This window comes from Pecten maximus, chromosome 4, assembly GCF_902652985.1.
Source record: "Pecten maximus chromosome 4, xPecMax1.1, whole genome shotgun sequence".
NCBI classification, from domain to species: domain Eukaryota; kingdom Metazoa; phylum Mollusca; class Bivalvia; order Pectinida; family Pectinidae; genus Pecten; species Pecten maximus.
In genome coordinates, this window is record NC_047018.1 from 5,426,550 (window position 1) to 5,454,356 (window position 27,807).

At 39.1% G+C, this 27,807-nt stretch overlaps 1 protein-coding gene across 1 annotated transcript in view; it reads left to right on the forward strand.

Moving 5' to 3' along the window:
- LOC117324856 (receptor-type tyrosine-protein phosphatase S-like) overlaps positions 1 to 27,807 on the forward strand; it is a 168,629-nt gene that overhangs the window by 20,908 nt on the left and 119,914 nt on the right.

Consider the following 27,807-nt stretch of genomic DNA (forward strand, 5'->3'; position numbering starts at 1 on the left):
TTAAATATAGCTGTATCTGGTGTTGTATTACAGTGATGTCATAGAGGCTAGGTAAGCACACACATTAAATATGGCTGTATCTGGTGTTGTATTACAGTGATGTCATAGAGGTTAGGTAACCTTTGTTGTCACACACATTAAATATGGCTGTATCTGGTAGTACAATGATGTCACAGAGGTTAGGTACCTCTAGTTGTCACACACATTAAATATGGCTGTATCTGGTGTTGTATTACAATGATGTCATAGAGGTTAGGTAACTCTAGTTGTCACACACATTAAATATGGCTGTATCTGGTGTTGTATTACAGTGATGTCATAGAGGTTAGGTAACTCTAGTTGTCACACACATTAAATATGGCTGTATCTGGTGTTGTATTACAGTGATGTCATAGAGGTTAGGTAACTCTAGTTGTCACACACATTAAATATGGCTGTATCTGGTGTTGTATTACAGTGATGTCATAGAGGTTAGGTAAGTCACACACATTAAATATGGCTGTATCTGGTGTCGTATTACAGTGATGTGATAGAGGTTAGGTACATACCTCTAGTTGTCACACACATTAAATATGGCAGTATCTGGTGTTGTAGTACAATGATGTCATAGAGGTTAGGTAAGCACACACATTAAATATGGCTGTATCTGGTGTTGTATTACAGTGATGTCATAGAGGTAAGGTAACCCTTGTTGTCACACACATTAAATATGGCTGTATCTGGTGTTGTATTACAGTGATGTCATAGAGGGTAGGTAACTCTAGTCACACACATTAAATATGGTTGTATCTGGTGTTGTAGTACAATGATGTCATAGAGGTTAGGTACATACCTCTAGTTGTCACACACATTAAATATGGCAGTATCTGGTGTTGTATTACAATGATGTCATAGAGGTAAGGTAACCCTTGTTGTCACACACATTAAATATAGCTGTATCTGGTGTTGTATTACAGTGATGTCATAGAGGCTAGGTAAGCACACACATTAAATATGGCTGTATCTGGTGTTGTATTACAGTGATGTCATAGAGGTTAGGTAACCTTTGTTGTCACACACATTAAATATGGCTGTATCTGGTAGTACAATGATGTCACAGAGGTTAGGTAACCCTAGTTGTCACACACATTAAATATGGCTGTATCTGGTGTTGTATTACAATGATGTCATAGAGGTTAGGTAACTCTAGTTGTCACACACATTAAATATGGCAGTATCTGGTGTTGTATTACAGTGATGTCATAGAGGTTAGGTAACCCTTGTTGTCACACACATTAAATATGGCTGTATCTGGTGTTGTATTACAATGATGTCACAGAGGTTAGGTACCTCTAGTTGTCACACACATTAAATATGGCTGTATCTGGTGTTGTATTACAGTGATGTCATAGAGGTTAGGTAACCCTTGTTGTCACACACATTAAATATGGCTGTATCTGGTGTTGTATTACAATGATGTCATAGAGGCTAGGTAACTCTTGTTGTCACACACATTAAATATAGCTGTATCTGGTGTTGTATTACAGTGAAGTCACAGAGGTTAGGTAACTCTAGGTGTCACACACATTAAATATGGCTGTATCTGGTGCTGTATTACAGTGATGTCATAGAGGCTAGGTAACTCTAGTTGTCACACACATTAAATATAGCTGTATCTGGTGTTGTATTACAGTGAAGTCACAGAGGTTAGGTAACTCTAGGTGTCACACACATTAAATATGGCTGTATCTGGTGTTGTATTACAATGATGTCATAGAGGTTAGGTACCTCTTGTTGTCACACACATCAAATATGGCTGTATCTGGTGTTGTATTACAGTGATGTCATAGAGGTTAGGTAAGTCACACACATTAAATATGGCTGTATCTGGTGTTGTATTACAATGATGTCATAGAGGCTAGGTAACTCTTGTTGTCACACACATTAAATATAGCTGTATCTGGTGTTGTATTACAGTGAAGTCACAGAGGTTAGGTAACTCTAGGTGTCACACACATTAAATATAGCTGTATCTGGTGTTGTATTACAGTGAAGTCACAGAGGTTAGGTAACTCTAGGTGTCACACACATTAAATATGGCTGTATCTGGTGTTGTATTACAATGATGTCATAGAGGCTAGGTAACTCTTGTTGTCACACACATTAAATATAGCTGTATCTGGTGTTGTATTACAGTGAAGTCACAGAGGTTAGGTAACTCTAGGTGTCACACACATTAAATATGGCTGTATCTGGTGTTGTATTACAGTGATGTCATAGAGGTTAGGTAAGTCACACACATTAAATATGGCTGTATCTGGTGTTGTATTACAATGATGTCATAGAGGCTAGGTAACTCTTGTTGTCACACACATTAAATATAGCTGTATCTGGTGTTGTATTACAGTGAAGTCACAGAGGTTAGGTAACTCTAGGTGTCACACACATTAAATATGGCTGTATCTGGTGCTGTATTACAGTGATGTCATAGAGGCTAGGTAACTCTAGTTGTCACACACATTAAATATGGCTGTATCTGGTGTTGTATTACAGTGATGTCATAGAGGTTAGGTAACTCTAGTAACACACATTAAATATGGCTGTATCTGGTGTTGTATTACAATGATGTCATAGAGGTTAGGTAACTCTAGTTGTCACACACATTAAATATGGCTGTATCTGGTGTTGTATTACAGTGATGTCATAGAGGCTAGGTAACCCTTGTTGTCACACACATTAAATATGGCTGTATCTGGTGTTGTATTACAGTGATGTCATAGAGGTTAGGTAACTCTAGTTGTCACACACATTAAATATGGCTGTATCTGGTGTTGTATTACAATGATGTCATAGAGGTTAGGTAAGTCACACACATTAAATATGGCTGTATCTGGTGTTGTATTACAGTGATGTCATAGAGGTTAGGTAACTCTTGTTGTCACACACATTAAATATGGCTGTATCTGGTGTTGTATTACAGTGATGTCATAGAGGCTAGGTAACTAGTTGTCACACACATTAAATATAGCTGTATCTGGTGTTGTATTACAGTGATGTCATAGAGGTTAGGTAACTAGTTGTCACACACATTAAATATGGCTGTATCTGGTGTTGTATTACAGTGATGTCATAGAGGTTAGGTAACTCTAGTTGTCACACACATTAAATATGGCTGTATCTGGTGTTGTATTACAGTGATGTCATAGAGGTTAGGTAACTAGTTGTCACACACATTAAATATGGCAGTATCTGGTGTTGTATTACAGTGATGTCACAGAGGTTAGGTAAGTCACACACATTAAATATGGCTGTATCTGGTGTCGTATTACAGTGATGTCATAGAGGTTAGGTAACTCTTGTTGTCACACACATTAAATATGGCTGTATCTGGTGTTGTATTACAGTGATGTCATAGAGGCTAGGTAACTAGTTGTCACACACATTAAATATGGCTGTATCTGGTGTTGTATTACAGTGATGTCATAGAGGTGAGGTAACTCTAGTTGTCACACACATTAAATATGGCTGTATCTGGTAGTACAATGATGTCACAGAGGTTAGGTACCTCTAGTTGTCACACACATCAAATATGGCTGTATCTGGTGTCGTATTACAATGATGTCATAAAGGTTAGGTAAGTCACACACATTAAATATGGCTGTATCTGGTGTTGTATTACAGTGATGTCATAAAGGTTAGGTACCTCTAGTTGTCACACACATTAATATTTGGTATGGATATTTATGTTGTTTCAAAGAATGTAGGTATAACTTTCCGTTACAGTAAGTATATATAGCAGTTTTTTTTGCTCTGTCCCAATAGTGATACGTTTTCTGGTCCTTTAGGGAAGTTATAATAGCAGCTAGAATTAACAAAAAATTGTAAGTTTGAATATTTATAGAATGAAGCAGTCCGTAATCGAAAAAAGTAGTCCATAATCGGAAAAGTAGTCCATAATCGAAAACGTAGGTTGTAATCGGAAAAGTAGTAAGTAATGGAAAAAGTAGTTCGTAATCGGAAAAGCAGTTAATAACCAAAAAAAGTAGTCCATAATCGGAAAATTAGTAAGTAATGGAAAAAGTAGTTCGTAATCGGAAAAGTAGTTAATAACCGAAAAAAGTAGTCCATAATCGGAAAAGTAGTCCATAATCGGAAAATTAGTAAGTAATGGAAAAAGTAGTTCGTAATCGGAAACAATCCGATGATATAATCCAAATAAAACCACTATATTGTATGGTAAAATGATTAATTCGTCCTTCATTAAGGTAAAACAGCGATAACGCTGGGATAGATATATCGGCTGTAGATGTAAGACATCGAGTGTTCCCAGACACCAGGCTAACCTCTCATTTACCTCTCGCCATACTCTAGGACATATAGACATGTTAAAGGTGGCTTTGGCGAGCAACTTATGGTTTCCAATCCAATGTAGATGCCATGAGTGTATGATTGCCTTTTTTCATCATCAAATACAGCTTTGTAAATTCGATCAACCCGATTACGTTTAGCCCAAACTTTAACAGGAAAACTAGCTTTATCTGTACATTCTACAAGAACAACACAAATTACTTTGTCGAGATCACGCAAGAGACAACTTGCTTTTTACCACAGCTTCCCAGATTATTCCAGATCACACAAAGGACAAACACATTGGTCCACATTATACCAGGGGCATCTGGATTGGTTCATATTACAAAAAGGACAACTTAATTGGTTCATATTACGAAAAGGACAACTGGATTGGTCCATATTATACCAGGGACAACCGGATTTGTCCATATCACACCAGGGTCAGCTTCCTTTGTTTAGACCACTGTAGGTATAACTGGATTTTCCAGATCACATAAGTGACAACAAACTTTGTCTAAATCACACCATGGACAACTGGATGTGTCCAGCTCACAACAGGACCGATAGGAGGATGCCAGATCATACCATGGATGACTATTCACATCGAATCTCCACGAAAATCTACAATTGATCTTTTCCTACGAATTACGGATTTATTTAAAGGAACGCTAATCCTTCGTTTGATGAAATATAGCTACGTTCAATAACCACTGTAGTCTTTATTCCCAGTCTTATGACAAGACGTATAAGGTGATTGCCATGTTAAATTGTAGAGTAAGTTTATACATACTTTTCACAATTTTTATAACATGGTTTATATTATACATCGTTGTAGGTATAGTGTAAACAAATCTCTGATTAAAAACTTCATTACTTTGACGTGGTTGATGAAAACTTCATTACTTTGACGTGGTTGATGAAAACTTCATCACTTTGACGTGGTTGATGAAAACTTCATTACTTTGACGTGGTCGAGACTATAAGATTTGACGCCTTACTGGAAGTATAAGAATTAGTGTTATCAATGCGAGAGTGTAGTGTTGGCAGATAAGGTGGATCAAACACTCCGAAACTCTCACTACTCCGTAATATGTGTGTCTAATGCAATGTGACGTCATGCCATATCTTTACGAGCAGACACTGGCCTGAAAGATAACATAGACGGCACGTGTTTTAAATGGAAACACGTGCAGACCTTCTTCTGTAAAACATTGAAAATTGTTTTGAAATTGTTAGTAGAATAATTTACATCTACTGGATTCTGGCGATTGGTTTACAAAGGTGTATTGGTGATCTGAATAGTGATCATTCTAAGGTTGTGACTCTTCAAATACCCATTCATTTGGAAATTATTACTCCTTCTCCAGCAAAACAGCCGTGAATCATTGAACAATTAGACACATTTGTTTATTGTCTTGTGGTCAGCAGCCTGTCATAGGAGCTTGACCACTAGTGGTCGGAGGCCGTTATTAACCATCAATAACAGTTGTCCGTCCCGCTACACCCCGGCACAGTCAGAAGATGGATGAAAGTGTCATTATCGATTGACACAGGACAAAGTAAAATACTAGAAAATTCCTCAGCTTTATGACATTACTAGACCCATTCCTCTTATTTAGCGCCTGGTAATTTGATTCTTCTACTCGATAAATATCGGTACGTCTAAGTTGGCTCCAACTCCTTGGTCGGGGGTTGTCACCAAACACAGAACGCCTGACAACCAAATACCCGTACCATGGTAATCAACTTGTCGGGGCGGACGGCTTAATAAGCAAGCGCAAACCTGAATGGAAAATGATATGGGTACGGTGGCTGGCTCTGCAACAGCTGAATGATTTCTGTTTCTTGGTGTCTATCATGTAACTTTTCTCCATTAATGGTGTATGTTACAGCTACTTGTAAGTGCCATCTAATCAGCTGTATTATCAGCAATGCTATAACCGACCTGACATTTAACAAAGTGACATGAATGACTCCAGCAACATAGCATTACGTTACGTAACCTGAAGAGCACGCTGTGCTTTCTACTATATCGACAGCTCCAGTAGAAATGCTCACATCAAAGTCGACACTTTTTACGCTTAATGTTGGAAGCGACATTCTCCGCCTCGACATGTACGTCCGAGGCCATAGGAAGCGTGTGGTTAGGGTAGAAGTCTTTCCATAACGAACATGCCCTGCTCCTCTGAATGTTTGACCTCTGTTTGGATCGAAATCGTACCTAATGTTAGAGCAATTTACTTCTCACTGAATCCACATTAATGTCGAAAAATAACTTCCTTGTAACCCGGGAATATCGTTCTGTTACACGGTACTAGGGGAATATCGTACTGTTACACGGTACTGGGGGAATATCGTACTGTTACACGGTACTGGGGGAATATCGTACTGTTACACGGTACTGGGGGAATATCGTACTGTTACATGGTACTAGGGGAATATCGTACTGTTACACGGTACTAGGGGAATATCGTACTGTTACATGGTACTAGGGGAATATCGTACTGTTACACGGTACTGGGGGAATATCGTACTGTTACACGGTACTAGGGGGAATATCGTACTGTTACACGGTACTGGGGGAATATCGTACTGTTACACGGTACTGGGGGAATATCGTACTGTTACACGGTACTGGGGGAATATCGTACTGTTACACGGTACTAGGGGAATATCGTACTGTTACACGGTACTAGGGGGGTATCGTACTGTTACACGGTACTAGGGGGAATATCGTACTGTTACACGGTACTAGGGGAATATCGTACTGTTACACGGTACTAGGGGAATATCGTACTGTTACACGGTACTGGGTGAATATCGTACTGTTGCACGGTACTGGGGGAATATCGTACTGTTACACGGTACTAGGGGAATATCGTACTGTTACACGGTACTAGGAGCATATCGTACTGTTACACGGTACTAGGGGAATATCGTCCTGTTACACGGCACTAGGGGAATATCGTACTGTTACACGGCACTAGGGGAATATCGTACTGTTACACGGTACTAGGAGAATACCGTACTGTTACACGGTACTGGGGGAATATCGTACTGTTACACGGTACTAGGGGAATGTCGTACTGTTACACGGCACTAGGGGAATATCGTACTGTTACACGGTACTAGGAGAATATCGTACTGTTACACGGTACTAGGGGAATATCGTACTGTTACACGGTACTAGGGGAATATCGTACTGTTACAGGGTACTAGGGGAATATCGTACTGTTACATGGTACTAGGGGGAATATCGTACTGTTACACGGTACTAGGGGAATATCGTACTGTTACACGGTACTAGGGGGAATATCGTACTGTTACACGGTACTAGGGGAATATAGTACTGTTACACGGTACTAGGGGAATATCGTACTGTTACACGGTACTAGGGGAATATCGTACTGTTACACGGTACTAGGGGGAATATCGTACTGTTACACGGTACTAGGGGAATATCGTACTGTTACAATGTACTAGGGGAATATCGTACTGTTACACGGTACTAGGGGAATGTCGTACTGTTACACGGTACTAGGGGAATATCGTACTGTTACACGGTACTAGGGGAATATCGTACTGTTACACGGTACTAGGGGAATATCGTACTGTTACACGGTACTAGGGGAATATCGTACTGTTACACGGCACTAGGGAAATATCGTACTGTTGTACTGTAGTGCTGTTGGTGCTGAGGGATTAATGTGATAACTGTGGCCCAGGGATTTAAAACGTTAGTAGAAATATGCTCCATGCATTCAATGTTTTCTAGGAACTGCATTATACGTTGATTGACTGATACTGTTGACAATAGAAATACATTATTGGCCGATATGTTTATGATGATCTCGTCTTCTATACAATTAAACTGATCATTTTATTGACAACTTGTAACTATACACTATAAAACTTGTAAACGGCTACCTTGGGCGATTCAATACCAAGCAATAGGTCGCGCGGATGTTCAAGAAAGACGTATATAATGATATTTTTATATTTGATAAGATCTCAATAAGTCTGTCAAAACTGTCACCGACTATTGATCGTGATTCTAATAATGTGACAAACACAGTTCCTGTTAAGAAATTAAGATCCAGTAAGCGCCTTTCTGCTTCGTTTACACCATACGATTTGGCACAGAAGATTGACACCGCTTCGTGGATTCCAAACACCGAATGAACACTTAAGTAATTAAGAAATTGAGTTTATATTCGTGTCAATTTTGTACCCGCGTGTTTGCTTCCGATGCTCTGGCCAAGCTTCTTAATATAGATTGCATACCTAAGCCGGCCATGTTTTGTTCCGACAAACTAACTGGTTGTTCCGGTTCACCTCCGGATTGTTCGGGGAGACTGTAAAGGTTGCCTCCGTGCACCTTGGCATGGATTCTCCTGATATCCTATCTTTATCTACATAGTAAGCACGTCTAGCGCCTACCTAACAGATGGCGGAGAAAATTTAACACCCCAGAATAACTCATCAGTTTAACATAGCAAATCAATCGGCAGCTATCAATCGGCCATAGTGTTTTATTATAGATACACGTATTTGGTATCGTTTTATTAGAGATACATGTATTTAGTACCGTTCAATTATAGATACACGTATTTAGTAACGTTTTATTATAGATACACGTATTTAGTATCGTTTTATTATAGATACACGTATTTAGTATCGTTTTATTATAGATATATGTATTGAGTATTGTTTAATTAAAGATACACGTATTTAGTATCGTTTTATTATAGATACACGTATTTGGTATCGTTTTATTATAGATACACGTATTTAGTATCGTTTTATTATATGTACACGTATTTAATATCGTTTTATTATAGATACACGTATTTAGTATCGTATAATTATAGATACACGTATTCAAGTATCGTTTTATTATAGAAACACGTACATCTTGTATTTAGTATCGTTGTATTATAGATACACGTATTTAGTATCGTTTAATTATAGATACACGTATTTATTATCTTTTAATTATAGATACACGTATTCAGTATCGTTTTATTATAGATACACGTATTTAGTATCGTTTAATTATAGATAAACGTATTTAGTATCGTATAATTATAAATACACGTATTTAGTATCGTTTTATTATAGAAACACGTATTTAGTACCATTTTATTATAGATACACGTATTTAGTATCGTTCAATTATAGATACACGTATTTAGTATCGTTTTATTATAGATACACGTATTTAGTATCGTTCAATTATAGATACACGTATTTAGTATCGTTTTATTATTGATATCTTTGTATTATAGAAACACGTATTTAGTATCGTTTAATTATAGATACACGTATTTAGTACCATTTTATTATAGATACACGTATTTAGTATCGCTTCACTGGGATGTTACACCCTTGTACACAATGGCTTCATTAGCCTGATCTAGGGTCACTGTCAAGGTTGATAACGTCGTGACATTGTGTCCCCAAGGCCTCGCAGCAGTCAATCAGTAGACGAGCAGATGACAAAACCGATTTTGAACAAGCTAGAGTTAAAACGAAAAATAGCTGTAAAAGTTGTTGTAATTACTAAGTATTTCATTTCTGAAATCGTTATTTTCGTGTTACATGTAAGATTTATTTGAATTTTGAATCCATGGAGATTAGACTCGGTTCTCCGTGTAACTTAACGAATCCAAACAAAATGTGCAGCGAAACGCTAATGGCGTTTTGATATGGACGTGGCAAGCGACAACAGACTGCTTTCGGACGTGTTCGTTACAGAAAGGGTTTTATTAATTTTCTGTCACCGAAGTCAAAAACAACCGCTCTATATATCGTCGTTCTGTTGACTCATTGTGCTATCGGAGGAGTTTCATCGTTTCCATCGATTCTTTTCACTCACATTGGAAGCAAAATTGTTTAGCAATCTTTTGTGACACACCAAACCTTCCCCTCAAATTGAAGAGTTATCATCAAAGGGAAGCAATTAGCTAGATACCATCAGCAACATGTATGCAAATTAAATTCTCTACTTTTAGATGTACGTGATGATAGCAGAGAAAGGAAACTTGCTGTGGCGTATTTCTAACGGAGCACACCGTTATTTTGAGAAGCTCGGAGGTGAGGGCGGCTCGAATCTCGCCTCGCATCGTTTGTTTTATACACTAGTTATTGGCAATATGTCTGGTTTCTGTAGTATGACAGACACAATCTCGTTACCACATATTACATAACGTTACCGTTAATTACACAGGATGAATGAATACAAAGGAAATACATCGTAGACTTATACACGAGGGAAAGTAAAAATAACACATAGGAAGACAGGTTCATATGTACTGGGTAATGTATGAATGGACATACACGACATTGGTAGAATGACACAGTTTATGCTGATTGTAACGTGTTCTCCGGGTAGTAAAAGGCCGAGACGGACTTTAATTGAGAAACTCTGTTATTACCGAGTTGATTGCATAGCAAATTGACTTGATCTTCAGACGAAGCCGTTCCTGTTAAATTTGACACAAGTCAAGGCACTAACCAGAAATTCAGTCAAAACAAAATTGAATTCTCATCATTCCAGTCAATATACTGGTAACTGAAGTAATGCGCTGTGTTAGTCTAGTTACTCTTGGTTGCATTCACATGAATATGACGCCATGCGTACGCCACAATGACCTGAGTTATGACAATGCTTTGTATATTTTACTAAGGTGTTTAGGTACATGTAATTCTGACAAAGAGAAGTTCTTCAATATAAATATACACACGTACAAACATGATAAAATAGACACTATAGTTTTTAATGTACACTAGATTCTCTAATACAGTTATAGGAAACATGTAATTATATGTGTAAGAACCATCGGATTAGATTGACGTCATTTTCATATTGTGTATTGGAGTGACATTAGTTTTCGTGTTACAGTTTGACTACAACGGTGGGCCCTGACCGCCACAATCAACAGTTCTCTCAGCGCTTTACTTTACCATAACAACTTATATAAAGTCTATCCATTGGTTAACACTTCGGGACATGAATATGAGAGGAAATTATGTATTAACGTTACCGAGACAAACATAAATATATTTGAACGGGTTTGGGTTACAGTGGCTGTTGTGTGATGGCCAGTAAATTACACCTGTTCCTGTACATTTCTCTGTGTTAACATTGATCCTAAGTTTGACTGAGAGCACACTTCACTTCTCCACGTGTATTTCAGCTTAACAAATTCGGTAAAAAAAGAATATAATAAATTGCAGTTGGCAGTCGTGGATTGATGGCTGGCGTGACCTCTTGTGTCCGTCCACGGCGCGTTATTAGTGTGATAATTCATCTTATCATACTCGTACATGAAAACCTCATGTGTACAACCACTACAGGTGCTACCCGGGCCGGCAACACCAACAAAAAACAATCCTGTGTAATACAATAGCCAACTATCAATTGCTTTGTGGAAATAGATTCTGGCCGGAGGTATCGGTGAAGGAGAGAGGTCCTAATCGTGTTATTAAGGAGAGAGGTCCTAATCGTGTTATTAAGGAGAGAGGTCCTAATCGTGTTATTAAGGAGAGAGGTCCTAATCGTGTTATTAAGGAGAGAGGTCCTAATCGTGTTATTAAGGAGAGAGGTCCTAATCGTGTTATTGAGCCTCGGAGATGTGTGGAATTATCCTAATATATATAGCAGTAAACAAACGTACACTGCTGTAGTTAAGGAAAAGTTCAAGGCAATATCTATCTGACTCATCTAAAATGGGATCAAAATAGTGCCTCCGAAACGCTTTTCTTATGCATTATTTACCATGTTATAAAGAAATACATTAAGCTTATACAACGCTGTATTAGCTTATTGTAAAACAACCAGTCAAATTTGGTTTATTTTGTTTAATGTCCTATGAACAGCCAGGGTCATTTAAGAACGTGCCTGGTTTTGGAGCCCGAGGAAAGCCGGAGTAAAACCAACGACCTACGGTCAGTACCTGGCAACTGCCCCACTTTGGTTTCGAACTCGCAACCCAGAGGCGGAGGGCTAGTGATAAAGTGTCGGGACACCTTAACCATTCGGCCACCGCGGTACCCAGTCAAAGTGTGTTTGCTATTCGATATGGAATGGAGAGAAATGCTCAAGCTAGGTTTGCTTTGTTTGTTGGGTTTATTGCCCCGTTAACAGCTAAGGTCATTTTCCGGCAGGGTCTTCATGTGTAGTAGTTTGTGACAACGTCCCTGAATAATAACAGATTCCACGTGGCATGTAATCCAGAGCAATAAGGGTAAAGTGTCTTGCCCAAGGTCACAAATGCGACAGCACAGACATGCCCGCTTCTTCCCTTTCCGAGAAACACAAACCGAAACGGGTAGGGAGCGTTGACCCGCGCACCTCGGGTCATCATCACCTGAAGTTACTTCGCCGGCGTTCAACCGACTGAGCTATCGCGGCCCCCTAAAACTGACTGACTTACCGCGGTCCCCTAACCTGAAGTTGCTTGGTTGGTGCTCTAACAGACTGAGCTATAGCGGCCCCCTAAAACTGACTGACTTACCGCGGTCCCCTAACCTGAAGTTACGTGGTTGGTACTCTTACTGTCTGAGTTATCGCGGCCCCAGTAAGTGTGCAGACAGTTACATTGTACTCTAACAAAACAGACCAGTCCAAACAGTACAGAGGGTGCTTGCTATTCCTATATTGAGCACTCAGTGTCCCCCAGTTGTCTGTGGTAAGAGGTTTGTTATGGTCTCTCTCTGTCACTAGGTAGTTAATGCTATGTATATATATTCCCTCCTTGTTACCCGCCTGTATCCTACTATAGTCACAGAATAGACCTACAAATGTACTAAATGTACCATTCATGGATTAGTACCTATTCTTTGTATTTCATTGTGACCAAGTGCAGGTTAAGAATTTAAAGTGGGGAAAGGTCGTGAAATTTCAACCAATTAATGAAGGAAAACCTAACGATACGGACATGCAGTCTATCTCTTATCATTTAACATCAAAATCGAAAGGACGAATTTCCGAACGCAGTTCACTGTTGTGTGCAGTTTATCTGCTTATCAAGCGCCAGAGTGAGTGGGATTACAGTGCATTAATTACATCCTTGTTTCCGTCGAAATCTGGGTCATTAGAACGCTAATAATGTCGTTTGTGTACTAATAATGTCGTTTGTGTACTAATTGCTATAAAACTTAAAAGACTGGTCACTGGAGTCTGAAACAACTAAATAATTTGGATGCTAAACTGGTCAGTATCAAAACTGATTTTGTAAATTACACACAGGCTCCGTATATCGATTGCCGTCTTGTAATGCAGTTAATGTTGTTTTAAGGTTTGTGTGCATTAACGAGCACTGGTCATGGAAAGGAAACCATAATTAACTTTTAATTCCTCACACAATTACCGCCAGTAAACGGTCTTGGAGAACTGATATTAATGTCTAGTGATGCATATTTCATAATATTTTCTGTAATAAATTCTGAATTGCGTTCTATGCACATAAATCGTCGAAATTACAACTGCGTTACATAATAGAGAGCTGCGTCACTTTATCCTAAACCAGTCGATTATATTGGATTAGTGTTATTAAGTCAAAGAACACGAGCGCACGTGAGTTGGGGAAGAGACTGTTATATTAATAATGATAAATAGAGTGGTATGGTCGGGTAAAGCCTGTCCCTGGTTGATAAAGGGTCACACTATATGGTTGTTTTATTAAAGGAGTAATTTCGGTTGCTAAATTAATCAAAATGGTCTCTATGGCTGTTTTAGTAATAAAGTGATTCCTATTGTAAAATTTGCTACTCGCTTGAGTGATGAAAATGGTTAATTTCTATTGTTGGTAGATGGATACAAATTAATGATTCTCCAAATTCTCTAGATTAATGAAGATGAGTGTTCTTTATGATTGATATGTTAATGTAGATGAGTGTTCGTTATGGTTGCTATGTTAATGTAGATGAGTGTTCTTTATGGTTGCTATGTTAATGTAGATGAGTGTTCTTTATGGTTGCTATGTTAATGTAGATGAGTGTTCTTTATGGTTGCTATGTTAATGTAGATGAGTGTTCTTTATGGTTGCTATGTTAATGTAGATGAGTGTTCTTTATGGTTGCTATGTTAATGTAGATGAGTGTTCTTTATGGTTGCTATGTTAATGTAGATGAGTGTCCTTTATGGTTGCTATGTTAATGTAGATGAGTGTCCTTTATGGTTGCTATGTTAATGTAGATGAGTGTTCTTTATGGTTGCTATGTTAATGTAGATGAGTTATTATCGAGTGTTTTGACTTGGACTGTATCTGGCCCCACCTGCCAGATCTCTGAAATCGGAGGGTGATAATTAACGATTTACACAAACTGCACAGCCTCGAACACAATACTGAACATTGGCAATTTGATTAAGTGTAGCGATGATATGCTTTCTTTTGGAATTCATAAAAAATGTATGTTTTTGAAGAAATGGCCCTGAAACACGGTTTAGACATCCAAGTGCTTTATGTATAACGGGATAGAACTTACAGAAGCAGATGTACGTTTTCATTTTATCACTTGAGAAAAAAATGAAAATATTTCTGAAATGTTCGTGGTTTTTCCCCTTTAAACACAGCCTGTCTGTTTTTCTGTCGTAATCCAGATAATGATGCTCGTCAAGTTGAAAATGATATTTTCTTGAAGGCGCCTGTATCTCCCGTGTATATATAACGTGAACGCCGATAGGATGCTCTAACAGTACGACTGTTATCTCTTATAAGTAGTCAAATGAGTTGGTTTGAGGCTAAATTTAGATTTTGATGGGGCAGTTGGTATGTTATTTACTGTGAGAATGTACATAAAATATGTGTAGTCAGTTTGTCATCTCGGTAACGATACTCAACACTCAGGTCTTGATTGACTTTTGACTGTATTAATAGGAGATCTTATTGAACTGGGGAAAATGTCAAAAGGGCCCAAAACATGGCAAAATCATGCCACTTCCACAGATCAGCCGCACAACCAACCATATACACGACCTACCACCAACAGATCAGCCAAACAACCAACCATATACACGACCTACCACCAACAGATCAGCCAAACAACCAACCATATACACGACCTACCACCAACAGATCAGCCAAACAACCAACCATATACACGACCTACCACCAACAGATCAGCCAAACAACCAACCATATACACGACCTACCACCAACAGATCAGCCAAACAACCAACCATATACACGACATACCACCAACAGATCACCATAACAACCAACCATATTCACAACCTACCACCAACAGATCACCCAAACAACCAACCATATACACAACCTACCACCAACAGATCACCCAAACAACCAACCATATACACGACCTACCACCAACAGATCACCATAACAACCAACCATATTCACAACCTACCACCAACAGATCACCCAAACAACCAACCATATACACAACCTACCACCAACAGATCACCCAAACAACCAACCATATACACGACCTACCACCAACAGATCAGCCAAACAACCAACCATATACACGACCTAACACCAACAGATCAGCCAAACAACCAACCATATACATGACCTACCACCAACAGATCACCATAACAACCAACCATATACACGACCAACCACCAACAGATCAGCCAAACAACCAACCATATACATGACCTACCACCAACAGATCAGCCAAACAACCAACCATATACACAACCTACCACCAACAGATCAGCCAAACAACCAACCATATACACGACCTACCACCAACAGATCAGCCAAACAACCAACCACATACACGACCTACCACCAACAGATCAGCCAAACAACCTACCATATACACAACCTACCACCAACAGATCAGCCAAACAACCAACCATATACACAACCTACCACAAACAGATCAGCCAAACAACCAACCATATACACAACCTACCACCAACAGATCACCATAACAACCAACCATATACATGACCTACCACCAACAGATCATCATAACAACCAACCATATACACGACCAACCACCAACAGATCAGCCAAACAACCAACCATATACACGACCAACCACCAACAGATCAGCCAAACAACCAACCATATACATGACCTACCACCAACAGATCACCCAAACAACCAACCATATACACAACCTACCACCAACAGATCAGCCAAACAACCAACCATATACACGACCTACCACCAACAGATCAGCCAAACAACCAACCACATACACGACCTACCACCAACAAATCAGCCAAACAACCAACCATATACACAACCTACCACCAACAGATCAGCCAAACAACCAACCATATACACAACCTACCACAAACAGATCAGCCAAACAACCAACCATATACACAACCTACCACCAACAGATCACCATAACAACCAACCATATACATGACCTACCACCAACAGATCACCATAACAACCAACCATATACACGACCAACCACCAACAGATCAGCCAAACAACGAACCATATACACGACCAACCACCAACAGAACTCCATAACAACCAACCATATACACAACCTACCACCAACAGATCACCATAACAACCAACCATATACAATGTACACGACCAACCACCAACAGATCACCATAACAACCAACCATATACACAATCTACCACCAACAGATCACCATAACAACCAACCATATACATGACCTACCACCAACAGATCAGCCAAACAACCAACCATATACACAACCTACCACCAACAGATCACCCAAACAACCAACCATATACATGACCTACCACAAACAGATCAGCCAAACAACCAACCATATACACGACCAACCACCAACATATCACCATAACAACCAACCATATACACAACCTACCACCAACAGATCAGCCAAACAACCAACCACATACACAACCTACCACCAACAGATCACCATAACAACCAACCATATACACGACCTACCACCAACAGAGTAGCCAAACAACCAACCATATACATGACCTACCACCAACAGATCAGCCAAACAACCAACCATATACACAACCTACCACCAACAGATCACCCAAACAACCAACCATATACACGACCTACCACCAACAGATCACTATAACAACCAACCATATACACGACCTACCACCAACAGATCACCATAACAACCAACCATATACACAACCTACCACCAACAGATCAGCCAAACAACCAACCATATACATGACCTACCACCAACAGATCACCATAACAACCAACCATATACACAACCTACCACCAACAGATCACCATAACAACCAACCATATACACGACCTACCACCAACAGGTCACCATAACAACCAACCATATACACAACCTACCACCAACAGATCAGCCAAACAACCAACCACATACACAACCTCCTAGCATTGCCCAACAATCTTCTATCGTATTGTCTTGATGCTTACCATCACGAAATTTTAAAACATTTTACGAAAATTTCTCTACTTTGTAGATTCAGTTAAGATATGATTATATCACTCTGTATGAGTTTGTGTGTGTAGTTGAGGTATGTCGGCCAACTCCAGATTATAATAACTCTGTAATAGGTGTCATTCTGCGGGTACAATCCAGTCTAATTTTATTTTACACTCTTGTGTCACTGAATTCTAGATATGCGTGTCATAAACAGAAGTAAGTATTACTCTGGGATAAATCTCGTATATTCCTAAGGACAGGACCGGGAACTAGTATCTCGGATTATGTATTTCTCGTTCAGTTCCCAGGGCCAGGTTGTGTGTGCGACATATTCTGTTTTGTTACCTCTTTGGGACCCTAAACCTTTATTCTATACAAAGGTGAAATTCTCATTCACAAATTAGTATTTAAATGTGACAGCTTCCAAGCGGCATGCCTCTAGGGTGATATATACCTCAATCAAGACCATCAGCGTACACTCGACCGCAAATCGATGGAACAACTGATCATTATACTCAGCGAACTCCATCTCAAGGAGGGCAAAAATGGCGAGAACAAGTATAGCAGATGAGGATATAGGGTCGACCTGTGATGGAGGCGCGAGGAGACGCCCACCAAACAAGGTCGAGTTATACATCAGGGACCCAGATTGTCAGGGCTGGAAGTCTGTATCTCTCTTCGTAGTGGCGGGAAAGCATACTTTCGTTATAAGTTTACCATCTTGTCAGAAAGCACATGTGCGGTTGGTTGGTTTATGTAATGTCGGGTATCGTGCCAAATCCAAATAAATTCCATTGTTCGACTTGTATGTTTCCGACCCGTCAGATAATATATGGGTAGTCCTGGCGAGGCGACAGTGTGTTATCGATGTTAGCGCCCTCTGGTGGCGGATGCTTTGTCAAGACGCGACATGCATCCAGGTAAGACGTACGGGCAGTACAAACAAGAAAAATAGTCGATTCATAGTTGGAGACGGAATTGTTCATTACTCACACTCTCCTGGGTTCACGGCCATGGGGTTTGATAAAGGGCCACAAGTCGGGGTTCCTGCGGTGGATTTTAGAACTAGGCATGCATATATGCGGTGATTCTGTAACGGTACGTAGAGTGACGTATTCCAGACCCGCTGACATACCGTGCACTGTCCAAGATATTTCCATCACTTCAGCACGACTGGTCACAGCATGTTGACTAAGAATGGAATTGTATCGATGATTTATAATGTACCATTTAAGTAACAGTCAATTAATTTCAATAAATCCTTGCTTTAAGACACAGTATCCTCACACGTGATAGATAATTGATCCGTGTAAGTACTATAAGGTCCATTAAGTTTATTTCGCATTGCATCAAACGGTTCTTCTCTAAACTCTGAATTTGTAAACTATTACATAGGTATACAATCATTTATCAGCGATGAAATATTCTTCACTAGATTTGTTTCGATATAAACAAACTTATATCAATGAAATATTTTATGGATTAATGTGTGTAAAGGCCGGTGTCAGAATTGCCCGGTACTTCTACTGCCTTGGAATCAGTATGGCCTTAAATAATAATAAAATCGTATTTAAATAACGCGAGCACTGGCTTTGTTTGTGGACATAGAAATAAAGCATTAGAAATAAAGCAAAAAAACCCACTGAATTCAATACCATTCTGCTATGTAGTGGTCGAAACAGAAGGAAAGGGTTAAAATTTCTTCTAATGAGAAATGTGGTCGGGCACCAGGAGGATTGGATTTCAACGACATGCATCTTGATTTGTTTTTGTAAACTTCCCCAAACCAATTACTTAGAATGGGGACTGCACAATTCTCGTTGGACGTGAGACGAATGTCATAAGGAAGGTTCGATAAAAACTGTAGGAGAAAAGAGAGAATAAATTAGGTTACCCTTCTCATGACAATTACAACAAAGACCAATTCCCAATTAGTCAATGTTGAGTGTCGGAGTGATGCTGGACCGAGCGTGCAACGTTTGACCCCTTTCTGAGAGATGTATAAACAATTCTTCAGTACTCACGTTGTTCACTTCCGGTTGTCTTCGAATGTGCACACGATCAGGCGATCAATTTCAAATGATGTTTTCAATTTCCACCTGAGGAAATAGATATCTTAAATGGCCGGATATGATTGCAGACTAGAGTGGGTCTCGACATCTGCTTTAAAGACGTGCTCTGTTTCTATATTTCATTTCTTTGACGACTTGTATACAATTCGGTCTCCTTCACCGCAGATTATTTTTATTTCTTAATCAAAATGTAACTTTCTAGCGCGGACGTGGGAATCTGACCCTGTAGTGTATCAGTTCTGATTAGCTGTGTAAACAAAGCGACGTCTTAACACTGTCATTATAAAATTGTGGCCTCGGGAAAATTTTGTATTGGTGTCACGTGGTGTTGACCCCCCCCCCCCCCCCCCCCCCCCTTTTTTTACGGTTTTCCACGGGAAAATTTCAAACGCAATTATTTCCCAGAAAAAAAGAAAAAATCATTAAGTGTTTCAAAATGTGAGTGTTATTCTAATGTAAAATCCTATCTCTCAGTGACAAAGTATTCCAGACCAACTTTACCCCTTGCTCTCCAAGACTGGTAAACAGGTTCTTTGTTCTCCTTATTTATGCTGTCATTTTCGCCATATTGTCGCATAGTCACCGACATTTGTGATATTTCACAGATTTTTGACATTTGAATTAAATTATCGTGTTATGAAATAGCACGCTGCGGTGTTCACATTGGCCGCGTCACGCACAGAGAGTTCTTTATCATTCCACAACTGTCAACATTTGATTAAATTCTACTTCCTTTCTTTGTATCAAACCTGACTGTATGAAAGAACTTTTTCAAATTTCAAAATAACAAGCCGATAATTAGTTTCCGTGAGATATGATGGCCTTGTTCCCCGCGTGACGATGCTATCTTCACGCTCGCCAAGTAGACTCGTCAGCCTCGTTGACGGAGACAATGGGCGAAAAGAAACCGGTGTTGTGACAAATGATATGACAAACAGACGAGGAAAGTGGCATATCTATGCGCATTTGATGTGTTCGGCTGTTTCTAGTATTTCCTGTTTCTGGACATACTACTTGTTCCCGTTAGGGCAGCATTTCAAACGAGATTTCACGTGATTTTATGTCATTGGCATCAAAGGCAATTATCATTCCCCGCGAACAATGGATCGTAAATTGGCCCTGTCATTAGCTGACGTCACTGGGGAGGAGCGGAGTCGTATTGAGACGACGGGAGGAGGATAGCGAGGTATACAGGGCATTACTGTCTCATTCGCCATCACGTAAATGTAACAAATCTGATTTAAAATCTTGATTTTACACGACTCAATTTAAATCTTACTCTTCAGATAAAATCTACTGAATTGATAATTTTTTCTGAAGCATGTTATGAAAACCTTCAGATGTGTAAAAAAATATTTGATAAAAAGATGAGTATACACGTTTGTATCGGGGATACCTGATCTTAAATATCGCTTTGAAGGCACCGTTAGGTATTTTTTTGGTTTTACCCATCTAAAAATATATTTCCTGTATTTCGCTTAAACGAATATATAACATCTCTGAGTCATTTTATGTTTTAAGACTGATAGCAAAGGCCAATGCCTCAGCACCCCTAGATACGAGTTATAGTTGAGCTGACCGCAACTAATTTGCTGGTAATGATGTTGTCTGATTTTGTCTTAAATCTTATCATCCGTTTGGATCAAGCTCAGCCAATACTTAGTGGACTTAACAAAGTTAATTAACAACAAATATTGACAACAGATTGTCCTGGACTGACCTCGGCTGGCTAGTGGTCAGCTGGTCATCTGCTTCATGTCATCCTTTCTGAAGGACCCTAGTTATTCGTGCTGATTCACTGGTCAATCTCTGGACTAAATTAAGCATGCATTAAGCATTCCAATCACATTTCATGGTCGATGAAAGATTGGAAACACGACCAGGCGCTTGTCTTTGAGCAGACGACACATTCACAATTTTGCGCGATGGCTCTAAACTGTTTATTTGTCAGTAAATCTGACGGCGCGTCACCGGCTCATCAACTCAATCACATTTAGGTACACTTGATATTGTGTCCAATGTCGCCAAGGTTTGATTGGAATCCCGTCAAGGATACATGTCGTGTGCACTTGTAGTTTCTTTGTAGTTTTAATGTTTGGAAACCTTGTACAATTAACTCTCTAGAAGTCATCAGAGAATAAAATGTAGCCATGGTATTCTGTGCCAGCATTGTCGCCATTGACACTTGTCCACACCGCGCGGACACCCGGTGTGCTGTACTCTCCAATATCCATCTAAAGACACAACTTACAACCAGGGCGGAGGCGGGGACAGTCAGCGATGCCAATTAAATCCATCAATAGACACTTGTTTGTGCTCATTTGATTTTAAGAAACACCATGAAAAGCCTGCCACGTGCCCAAGTCATATGGGCGAGTTATTTATGCTGTGGGTATCAGATGTATTTGATCAGCAATATCATACCCTTTCAAGTAGGTAAAATTTTCGTGAAGAACATGTCATAAGCACGGCAAATACATGTACACGAAAATGTTGCCACCAAAGACTATAAGCTGTTGTGTAGTTATCTATTTCCATATTAAATTCCTAGTTTTTAAAGACAAAACAGCATTTAACACATTAAAAATGAAATGCGGAAGATCGATGAGGATAAAATTCGTCAGGTTGTTATTGTGTTTTGTAAAGAGTCAATTTCTGTTCACGTCACTCATCATTTTGAGGACAAAAAGAACTATGTTTGTCTATCTAAAGATACCTGTATTGGAAAATTATGATAACACAAATAAAGGAAATATATCGATGGTATAATTACTGTCTGATTAAAGTCTGAATGTTATCAGAATGATCAAGGACATAGACATATATGTTTAAATACTGTAGGGACATTTCGATATCTATTCCACAGATAATAAAATTTGCCCATTTCCCCCATTGATAGACAAAACTGCATTCTTTGAATAATAATTCCTAGACGTTCGTAATTAATGCAAATCCGTCGATTGCAAGCGTCTCGGGTTTGAACTTAGGGTCTGAATGTTGCTGTTTGTTCGAAAGCATTGTGAGCTGGGCCTAAATCGAGTACAGCTGCCTCTTATGGAACGGACGTATACATTACAATGATCAGCCCCACTTACATATCATGCATTATAGAAAGTACACCTGCAATAATTTTTAGCGTATATAAATATAGCATCACACCTCCATTAACAGTGTATAACGATGAAAACTATTTACTTAAGCATCTGAACACCGAGATAAATCTCAAATATTAAATCAAACAGTCTTTTATATTCCTTTTGGAACAATTTCAATATGTCTGACATAACACAAGTATTGTTAAAGCAAGCAAAAATTAATTGTACTGTGAATGCCTATTAGAACACTTTATGTTTTCATTGCTATTTATCTGTGTATTATATACGATCGTAACCATTGTTGAGATTCCACCCAGGTCTGCTAGTTGTTCCCGTTTTGGTAAAAGCGTCGTAAGACACAGTACAATGACTACAGTCGTTGCCAGGTTCCATCGCCATACAAGGCCATTTAACAGCTAACCACTACCTCATATGTGCTCTACGATCACCAATCAGCTAGCGGAAATAAACAGAATTATAGAGAAATGAGAACTTGGAAAAGCACCTAAATATCGACTTAAACATAAAATTAAGAGAAAGGAAATGGAAAAGCAGTCGTTTTATCGGAGTTGATTTGTGCACTATACATCTGGGACTTGGTGCATTATTCCTAGTCTGGGATAGGAAATGAACCTGCGATCTCCGTTAGTATATGTACATTTATAGGAATAAACCAGTGTGATGGGAAACCATTTAAACATTGCTGCTTATTTGGAAGTGTTTAGTTGTATCTTTAAGGGTAGTTAACAGTTCCTAAACTCCATTACACAAGTCTCTAATGGCATTGCTCAATTTGTCTGATACCGGTCCTACTTCTGTTTTGATCTAGTCAGGCGTGTTTCTCTTGAGACATTTATCTGTCAATTAACTTTAATATCCACAAAATAGGGTATTGAAGTATCTGTGGAGAAGGGATAAAAATATAAATCTTCCTGGAAAGGATTCTGTGAAATATTTTATTCATAAGGAGACAGAGTATTGATAATCGAGCTCGCTGAAGTCGAAAACACTGATAGAGAAATATGCTGATAGGCTGGCAGTGGTTGTTTATACGACGTCACGGTTAATTAGGCCCTGTAGTGAGGCCTGCTGTATAAAGTACACGTCAGGCCTGATACTAGCCATCACATCATATGCAGCTGGAAATGCATTTCCTCAACAAGGAAAAGCCGTACATTAGCTGTGCATCTCGTGAAGTTGTTTTGTGGTGGGGTATGGAGGGATTTTCTAAACAGTTATTTGTCTTGTGGAGTTGTTTTGTGGGTTTCTAAACAGTTGTTTGTCTTGTGGAGTTGTTTTGTGGGTTTCTAAACAGTTGTTTGTCTTGTGGAGTTGTTTTGTGGTGGGGTATGAAGAAGTATGAAGGTTTTTTTTTAACAGTTATTTGTTTTGTGGTGGGGTAATCCCCCGTATGAAGGAGTTATAAATAGTTATTTGTGTTGTGGAGTTGTTTTGTTGTAGGGTATGAAGGAGCTCTAAACAGTTATTTGTCTTGTGGAGTTGTTTAGTGAGATGTACTGGAGGAATTTCTCTGGTATCCTTCATTGTTCGCCATTGCTGCGTTTATGCTTGTTTTTAAGTCATTTAACGGATGTTAATTAAATGTACTATCAGATTAGGTCTCTATTCATTGTTGATACCATTATTGCAAATATCCCATTTGAAACCTCCGATATGTTGGAGCAATTCAGGAAATTCTTTCTTACACCATTTAAAATCCATCGTAAGGATACATGTCTATAAAATACTGATAACTGTCGGCAGGGCATTGCTTTGTAACTACATTTTTATAATGTTGACGTTGTCGACGAGATGTGTGTACCCTCTTTGAGATACCAGCACTCTCAATTACAAAAGCATTGAAGGTACGAATCGTAAGAGGCGATTAAATTTGGTATCTTTACTTTCTAAAACGTTCTACATATTGTCGCCCTTGACACTGTCTCACGTTTAGTCTTAAGTTGAGCGTTCGTCCCTGTGAGGAAGGCTTTGAGTTATTTTCCCTGGCCGAGACAAACCAGAGTCTATGAAATGGTAGTTGTTGCCACCGAGACACCGAGACACCAGCCACATGACTTTCAGAGACGTTACTTAGCATACCCTCCCGTGTATACAAGTCGACACGTATGCATGTAACGTGCACTGCATGTCCCTATAGTACACAGGTGCATTCCAATGAATGAGCCATGTGTTACACGCCGTGATGACTGGAGTGAGGTTTGAAGCTGTATTCGTTAATTAATTAATGGTACTAATTAGCCCTTCAGCTGGTTCACGTTCGTTAATGGATCACGCGCTTCTAACATGTCCTCCCTGGCAATGGTTAAACAGTTTAAATGTAATCTTTAACTGTTCAATTTCTGTAAACACGTCTTGATACATTTCAAAGTTTCGAAAGTTCCTCAAAGATTTTTGTATTCATTATGAACTCTGTAAAATTTCTTCAAAGGAATCACATTTACCTACCACTTTCAAACTTGCTGAAACAGAACACTATCAAAAAGATCCGAGGACAAGAACTATCTTACATAGCATATCAGAGTCACGAACTTTTTACTTTAAAGGATCAAAGGTCAACTGAGAGAGCGGACCAGGCCAAACATGTAAAACGTCTTAAAATCAAAGACCTTGGCATTCTTTCAGGATCACTACGTTCGAATAAGTTTAATTACCTTCTCTTATAATTTCTGAGATCTAGTAAAGACCATTTTCCTTGTATACCCATTTGATGTCAGTGGTAAACATAGGGTATTATTGTGAACGCTTTTAACTTAAGATCTTCTAGTAGAGTAATACCAGGTATAAGGTTTCTACAAAGCATTGACCTTAGTCTATGTAACTTATAAAACATCTCTTCAGACTAATGGGTAGGTTCATGGTGTTCGACCAACAACAATGATGTTCTGACTAATGACCAAGTCGAAGTTCGTGGTGTTCTACCTGTAACTTCTTGGTCTGACTAATGACCAAGTCGAAGTTCATGGTGTTCGACCTAATCAAGTCGAAGTTCGTGGTGTTCTACCTGTAACTTCTTGGTCTGACTAATGACCAAGTCTAAGTTCTTGGTATTCGACCCGTTGCATGCCGAGATCTAGGTTGAATATCGCATCTCCATACGTCAATTTACTCATTTGCTACAGAGTTGGCCAATGTCATTAATCATAGGTGTACAGAAACATTATCAGATCGACATTTTCAAATTGTACAAAGAAAGAATATTTTCACCCTTAACACTGAGAAGCAATGCATCAAATATGGCACTATCTGTAATATTGCTTGTTTGAATATTACATGTACTCTTTGAGTATCTATGTGACAGGTCCAGTTGGTCTCCTGATACACCTGCACCGTTCGTAATAATTGTTTGTGAGCCATTGTTATTGTTAAAATGCGGTAACGTATGAGTTAAAATAGCTGGCACAGGTTTCGAAGTGCTTTAGAGAAAGTGTGTGAAATAATTTGTTTGATCTAAAAACCATACGACGTGCATTTTGGCATAAAATTCGGAATATTTTCTCTAGCTCAAAAAGACTTTCCCTAGACCATCATACTTAAATACGTTCCGGTTGATGTGCGCTTACACTTGAATGTGTTCCTCATACATCTTACGTCAGAGTACGACCACAGGTGGTATAATTTGGGGAGAGAAAATACAGAGTAATGTTGATACGTATAACACCATGGTGGAGGAGTGTCCTTCAGAATACCTCTCTCAGGAGAATGAACTCAGCCACTAAAACATGCAGGTTGGCGCCGAGTCAAGACCTGTGAGCTGGAGACCGCTTTGAAGACTCGGAGGAAGTAGATGCTTTCTATCTACCGATGAGATATGCCTCGGGTATCGGGACGACCTCTCATTTGTTCGGCCTAAATAGTTGTTGATATGTGTACCTAGTAAACAGACCACAGGCGAGGCATGCTGGAAGCTATTGCTGGAAACGAGCAGAAAATGTTGGATGTTATCTTCTGATTCGTCAGATTATAAAAAATAAATGTGCAACATAGGTAAGGAGTCTGGTTATAAAATATATCCTATTACAAAAAAAAGAGAGTATATTGTGCTGTGTCGAATCCTAATGTTCTTGACAAGCTGTGTCGTATCCTATTGTCTCTAGACAAGCTGTGTCGTATCCTATTGTCCCTAGAAAAGCCGTGTCGTATCCTATTGTTCAAGACAAACTGTGTCGTATCCTATTGTTCAAGACAAACTGTGTCGTATCCTATTGTCCATATACAAGCTGTCTCCTATGCTATTGTTCAAGACAAACTGTGTCGTATCCTATTGTTCTTGGCAAGCTGTGTCGTATCCTATTGTTCTTGACAAGCTGTGTCGTATCCTATTGTTCAAGACAAACTGTGTCGTATCCTATTGTTCAAGACAAACTGTGTCGTATCCTATTGTTCAAGACAAGCTGTGTCGTATCATATTGTCCCTACAAAAGCTGTGGCGTATCCTATTGTTCTTGACAAGCTGTGTCGCATCCTATTGTTCTTGAGAAAATGTGTCGTACCTTACCGTTCTAGTGACGTTGTACCAGCCCTGTTGTACTGGAGGGATATAATGTCAGACAGAGGGCTATGATGCGCTATGCTGTAATGATACCTCATACACAAACGGTATAGCCAGCCTTCAGCGCATGTCAGAATGAATATAGACAGATATGGCGAGAAGTCTGACCTGGGAAGGCAAACGGGCGGAAAATTAAACATAGTGTTTCCACTTAATAATCATGCTGCTTCTTATACACACAAGCTTTCTTAATTTGTTTCTTTAAACGAAGTATATTAGATTTTTTTGACGGATAAACATGTTGATGGAACTTATATCTGGGATTCGTTCTAATCAGACATCTACATTACAACGCTAATGGTTTTCCTGGATGCGTAACTTCTTCATTTACTGAAAGAGACATTTTATAGTTACTTTGAGAAATGAAAGATT